The 6,382-nt window shown below is 44.3% G+C and overlaps 1 long non-coding RNA gene across 2 annotated transcripts; it reads right to left on the bottom strand.

Annotated features, from left to right (window-relative positions):
- Positions 1-1,746: 1,746 nt before the first annotated feature.
- LOC137475711 (uncharacterized) lies at positions 1,747-5,107 on the bottom strand. 2 transcript variants are annotated; one of them, XR_011000038.1, is made up of 3 exons: positions 4,967-5,107; positions 2,534-2,595; positions 1,747-2,289 (listed from the first exon to the last, which is right to left on the bottom strand). It is a non-coding gene; the product is annotated as an uncharacterized lncRNA (long non-coding RNA). The 2 variants fall into 2 exon arrangements; XR_011000039.1 differs by having other exon boundaries at positions 1,747-2,286.
- Positions 5,108-6,382: the final 1,275 nt, after the last annotated feature.

Genomic DNA, 6,382 nt, shown 5'->3' with positions numbered 1-6,382 from the left:
AGTCCCAGAGCTGAGGTTGAGATGGAGGGCGGGGCTGGCCTGGCCAGGACGCACTGTGGCACCTGTGACATCACAGCACCGGGGTCACAATGGGGGCAGCTCTCGACCGAAGCAGCAGGTGACGCTGCCCCGGTACAGCCTCGGCGAGCGTGCACGCAGACTGGAGGCTGTGCTCAACACTGAACGAGGGTCACGGCAGAAAGGCCAGCACCCGGGGAGCCGCTTCTCACCGGCATCCAGAGGCCAGTCCCTTGCGGGAGTGCCTTTGGCCAGGCACGGTGCTGCGGCTGGGGCAGCGGCACAGGCCTCGCAGCCTGCCAGCTGCCTGGCCCCCGCTTTCCTGCCTTCAGATCCCTGGGGCTCCTGTCCCCACTTCCCCCACTAGTACCTCCCTCCCATCCCCACTCGGGCCCTTCTCACCTCCTCAAGGCCATGCTTGCCAACACATTCCTTTTCTTGCTTGCTCAAGCCCTCCTCCAGTACCCGCAGCAGCCCGGGGGTGGGCTGGATGAGGCCGCCCTGGAGTGCGTGCAGCAGTGTGCCGTATCTGAACCAGCAGATGACTCAACTCATTCTGGAGCTGGAGCAGATGGAGCTGGAGCAGAGCGGTGGGGCCTGGGGAGCTCCACTCGTCTGGCAGTTCTTGGCTCTGACTTGAATCCTCGTCCTTCTCTTGGCGCTGAGGTTTGGACTCAAGAAAATTAGATGCGATCCAAACAGTGGCCACAAGGAGAGGTCCAGCAGCAAGTGGGTGGAGGAAGAAGAAGCACACATTGTAGCTGCAAACAAAGACACAGAAAGCAACGATGCAAATGTGGAAGAAAACAATAAGGATGGAAAGGAAGAAGGCAGCAACGTTGATGCAAAAGCAGAAAGCAATGTTGGACGGGAAGCAAAAGAAGGCTATGATGATGCAAAGGAAGAAGTAAACAAGGATGAGGAAGTGGAGGACGTCAATGCTGCCAGAAAGGGAGAAGACAAAGGTGATGAAAACGAAGGAGACGACGACTACAGCATCAAAATGAACCTTGGAAACCTTTCAGAGGTGCGCATACAGTTGCCTGTCCTGGATCTGGACAAAGGCTGCTTGGTGATTACGGACCTGATGGACAAACTCACACACATCTTTGGACAAGGCTTGTCCAACAGCTTCTACCCGGTGCCACAACAAGCCATCGGAGTGGACAGTGCCTTTGAAGGCTGGGGTCCCCGTGCACAAGATGTTGTGTACCACATGCTTATACCCCTGAGTCCCCCTCCAGGACACACCTTCCAACTGGAGGTGGACACTGCGGGGATGCTCCAGAGGAGCACACTGTGTCCGTGTGGAGCTGTGTGCACCTGCACAGCAGGGAGAGGCTGGGGGAGGACATGCTATGTTTCCTCCACCACCCTGAGGAGGAGCTGAGAAGGAAACAGGACCCCAGCCTCCTGCACACTCTCTGCACTGGCTCCTATCTAGATGTGGAGAAAACTGTCCATTGGTTCTATCGATTCCTGAGAGTAGCCTGGATGCTTTTGCCTCAGTCCTGCCACTGGCGTTTAATGTTGCAGCCCTGCAGCCGCTCCTGTAAATTTCGCCTAAGCAAAGACAAGGAAAGCTTCATGGTTGAGGTGACCTTTGGAGTGCAGCAAGGAGACTCAGATATCTTTGTGGGCAGCCAGCCTGCAGAAGTAGGCGTCTCAAGCACAACGTGGCTTGAGACTTATGCCGTGGCAGAGGCAAAATTCTTCAAGCACATTTCCAGGGTTTTCAAAGAGGTTGGATCATGATACAGTCTTGCTGGTCACAACATCAGCTGTGGTCATGCAGTTATTTAAATGCCTCAAGGAAAGCAACTGGAGCTTTGTTAGCGATTGCTGGGCTTGAACTCCACAAACCTCATGAAGATAGGTTACTTATGGTATAGATAAAAGTATCCCCTTCGCTCTTATTTTTTCATTGGTTGTCCTCCCTGTTGTTTCAGCAACCTCTCCTGTTACTGCACTCAGGAAGCTTGCACTGGACTCACAGCAAATTCCTCTCTATAATTTGGCATCCTGCAGACCATATACACTGTAACTCATCTTCTCAGTAAAATACACAGACTTTATCTCCTCCCCATTTCATCAGGAAATCTTGCCATTCTCCAAATTGTTCTTATTACCTGTTTTGAAGTCATTCTATGTTTCACGGATATATTTTGATGGGTAGCCAGATCTGATGGCTGCATCCTGGAAGAAGACAAGGTATTTTTCCAGTGGCAGCTGTATTCTTCACCCTTCCAGGGGCAATGGCTGTGTTTTCTGCTAGTTAATATTCAAAAAAATCTTTCAGAAAGTGATTTTCTTTCTGGTTCCCAATCCCTGGTTCCCAGCCCCAGAGGGAGTTTTCTCTACCAGATATAGGGAGAAGCCTGGGAACAGCTAAGATGGGACCACAAGAAAAAGGGACTTCAGAGCCAGGAGAAGCAGTACCACATCCCCTCCTTGCTGTGCTGCAGCTCCTCCCAAGATGCCACAGCTCTGGGACATTGGCCAAAATTGCACTTACCTTGCAGAGACTGGCAAACTCCACACATTAACTGACCTAATGGAGAACATCAGCAGCTCCACCTGCCAAAAAGCAACATGAAAGCTTTTGGCTATTGGTATGAGCCCTCCACTTCTGGAACCGAATCTCTGTAGCCTGAATACCGCAAACCAGCATGAGACTCCTTGTGTCTAAAGAGAGGGGGGTCAAATCATTGCTAATGGCAGAAACACACTTTCATCCTCCCCACTAACCATTCTGAGGACAAATAAATGCAACTACTCCAGAAAAGCTGCAATTAACTATTTCTGAAACTATTCCCCTTCTTTATATATCAACAGGAAAATATGTTTTCTCTCCTTGATATGGTAAGTTGTAATGTCACATAAAGGCATATCTTAGAATAAAACTTCAGTGTCTCATACTGTGCTAGATTTGTGAAGAAATAAATTTTCAAAATAACTTTTTTTGTGCTTTTCTTTCATAATGGGTGGAATTATTTCTTCAGTACTTCAGATAGCTGGGGAAAAGAAAACCCTCTCACTCTTATCCTCTCAGGGCCCCTGATTCCCATCCAAAAAGGGTAAATATAAAACCATTAGAAATAAAGATCCATTTTCTAACATGCTTTATTACTTATGGAGACAGACCAGTTATCTTTTCCTTAAATTTATTTGGGCATTGATTCAACATAGCATGTATCAGACATTATGTCTGTCTTTCTCACCACTCTTCTAGAGAAGCCAAAAACTGGAATACACATGTATTCTGTTCTGCTCATTCTTGGACAACATACCAAAAAATAGGTTCTTGGGGAGAGCAGTAGAACTTAAAAGTTCAGAGAATCATTTCCTACCATTCCAGCTCTTACCGGAGCTTTCAAAACCTGTCTCACCATACACCCATCCAGAAGGCAGGCTGAGAGCCTGCCATCAGCCTTACTCTTGCTCTAATTCAATGCTGCTTTGATATTTTGCAAAACGTTGAACTGAAAGAAACTGAAATTGCTTTTCTGCTTGCTGAAGAAGATGCATCAAAAGTGCATTGTCATAGTAAACTACAGATAAGAAATGCCTGTATTCTTATCTCGAAGGCATCATTCATCAAGAATATATCTCCATCTTCTTTAAGTGCAAGAATGTACTTTAAAACAGAGAAAGAAGAAAATCATAAGCAACCAGGAGTATTACAAGATGCTCTAATTAAAAAAGGAGCATCTTAAACCAGTTCTGGTCCAAGACTTATTGGCCCAAATGAAATGCAGCAACAGCAGCAGGTGAGATTCCACTGTGGCATTCAGCTGAAGCAGCATGGGCTAGGAAATACAAGCTGGGTGAGGAAATACAAGCTGATGACTGTCCTGATACATACCACCTTGCGCAAATGAAAGGCTCATTAGCCCCAACAAGAAATAACAGAAGTTTGTTAATTTACTCAAAATGCATGCACCAGAGAAGTGGCTTGAGGACTGTGTTTGTTTGATTTTCATTCAAGAAAGGACAACACAAGTACAGACAATTGTTATGGCTGATAACTACTAATTTTGATTTGTGCAAAGATGTAAACCTTCATGCTCCAGGGAAAAATCTTTGCCCTCACCTTTTGCTACTGGTCAGAGCTGCAGGGTCTCATTGTGCTCACAGTTTCTTGGCCCTGTGAAACTGGGCCCTTCCCAGGCACAGCAGGTACACCTAGTGCCACACGTCTCCAAACCCAGTCCCTGCAATGCAGATACATGTAGGTACACACTCTGGCTACTCTCTTGTCCTATTCGAGGCCTGCAAAAATCATGATGCAAGCACTCATAAATACTTAACAATAGTCTCAAAAACTGCTCTAACAGGCATAATATTGAACAACAACAATATTGAAGATAACAGCTCTCCAAAACTGTAACTGTAGAGAAAAAGGTAGATAAGTGTCTCTGACCAAAATCCCCTTAGCCTAGTGACAGAGTTTTGTATGGGGGATGTGCTGAGAAACTGTTTAAATGTCCAGCTTATGCAAGGTGAATTTGGTGCCAAACAGTACTGTGTGGAACTGGGGACACCAGTGATTTTGGCCATCTCTGTTAAAAGCAGAACTGATAATTTAAACAGTCTTGTATTTTCTTTTAAGTTGGTTTTAATAGCTAAAGCCCTTCAGAACATAATTAATGTTTATATATCCACTCTTGAGAGCAAATTAATCAGTTCCTCAGAAAGACCATTAAGTTTTTTGCCTCTGTGTATTGTAACCAATTATGAATCCAAGATTCACAGCTATTAGCTTCACCTAGAAATTCAGGAGTTGACAATATATTAATTGAAATTTAATAAAGAACAAAAGACAGACAAATTAATTCAGATGGAATAAGAAATGAATTTTGATGAAGTATTAAAAATAGCACAATTAGAAGTAGGAATGTCTAAGTCTCTCTCTTCTTTAAGTAGTTTTCACCTCATTTGGACTGACTTGGTATATCCATTTTATTCCATAGAAAAGTCTCCATGACTCCAAAGTACAGAGGGATTGTGCTTTTACCTGTACACTGCACAATTAATATGTCATAGACAGCATAAAGTGTAGCAGTTCTTGCTCTGTGTTTGGGGATTCTGTGGTCTCCAGGAAGCCAAGCTACTAATAACAATTGAAGCACTGAATCACAGAAAAATAGGAAAAAAATTCAATAAATGTTGGAGTATCTATCTCAAATAAGAGATGGAAATGTGCAAGGAAGAGTGTGCACAGAGCTGCCTTTCATTTTTTTCTTAAACTGAAGTCACAATGCACAATGTGTGATGTCATAAAAAGCCCTACTTCTAACATTTCTTTCTCTGTTGAGATTTCCTGATAACATATCACAATACCAACTCTGCAGGCCAGATGCTCTGTTTCCATATTCTGCCTTTGCAATTAATTGATCTATGCTTGCTTCCAGTTTAGAATCAAAATTCATGTTTTCATTACATTCAAATATAATTAATATGCTCTAAGTTGTGTTTTTAAGGGGTATAACTGACTGATCAGAGCTTATTGAAGAGGATTGTGTTTGCTTTCCAAAGTATCACCTTTACTTTAATGAACAGAGGCTGTACAAGCTGCAGGACATGGATGTAAGGGATTGGTACTGACTCAGTTTCCTTACATCTTCCTCTCTAGGTTTCTTTCTGTGTTTCCCCATATCTTTTGAATGCAAATCATGAAAAAGGTCAAATGATGGCTATAGAATAAGCACAGCCATTACAAAAATCCACCTGTCTTACAATGATGGAGATGCCTAGGTCAGCTGGATTAGTGGTGACACAAAACGGGACCAGTATAGGGATGTAGTAAGTTTTTACACTGCAATAAACAGCCAAACTCCTTTTGCTCAAAAACTGGGGCAGAGAGTGAGAGATGGAGGCTTGGAGAGAGAAAGAAAGTGGGAGAGAGATTAAACAGCCTCTGGTATCCAATGCCTATGGATGACAGTTTCAAAAATATTTCTGGGGATATACTTGGCAGGCAGTAGCCTGCAATTTCCTTTTAGATACATATAAACAGCAAAAGCACACAAACAGCTTCTTTTTATAAGAGATATAATTATCTTAATTTTCATGCATGTACAAAGATAATTTACAAACTAGCTAAGGCACAGCTCCCATCACTGGCCCCTTCCTCCTCTGTCCACCCCAGGGCAACCTCCCGGAAAGTAGCTGGTACTCATGAAGTGGAAAGTCAAGACTTAAGACCAAACCTCTTGGCACAACAAACTGGAGTGGTTCATGATCCCCCTGTCCTTTCACAGCACCTGCCATTCCAAAGTTTCAGACAAGGTCCTGGAGTCCTGAGAGATTTAGGGGATGAGTTTCCAATGTTTTTAAAAATATGTGAGTGCCTCTGTGCTCC

The sequence above is a fragment of the Anomalospiza imberbis genome, chromosome 6 (genome assembly GCF_031753505.1).
Source record: "Anomalospiza imberbis isolate Cuckoo-Finch-1a 21T00152 chromosome 6, ASM3175350v1, whole genome shotgun sequence".
Lineage (NCBI taxonomy): Eukaryota > Metazoa > Chordata > Aves > Passeriformes > Viduidae > Anomalospiza > Anomalospiza imberbis.
This window is presented reverse-complemented; position numbering and strand designations above follow the sequence as displayed.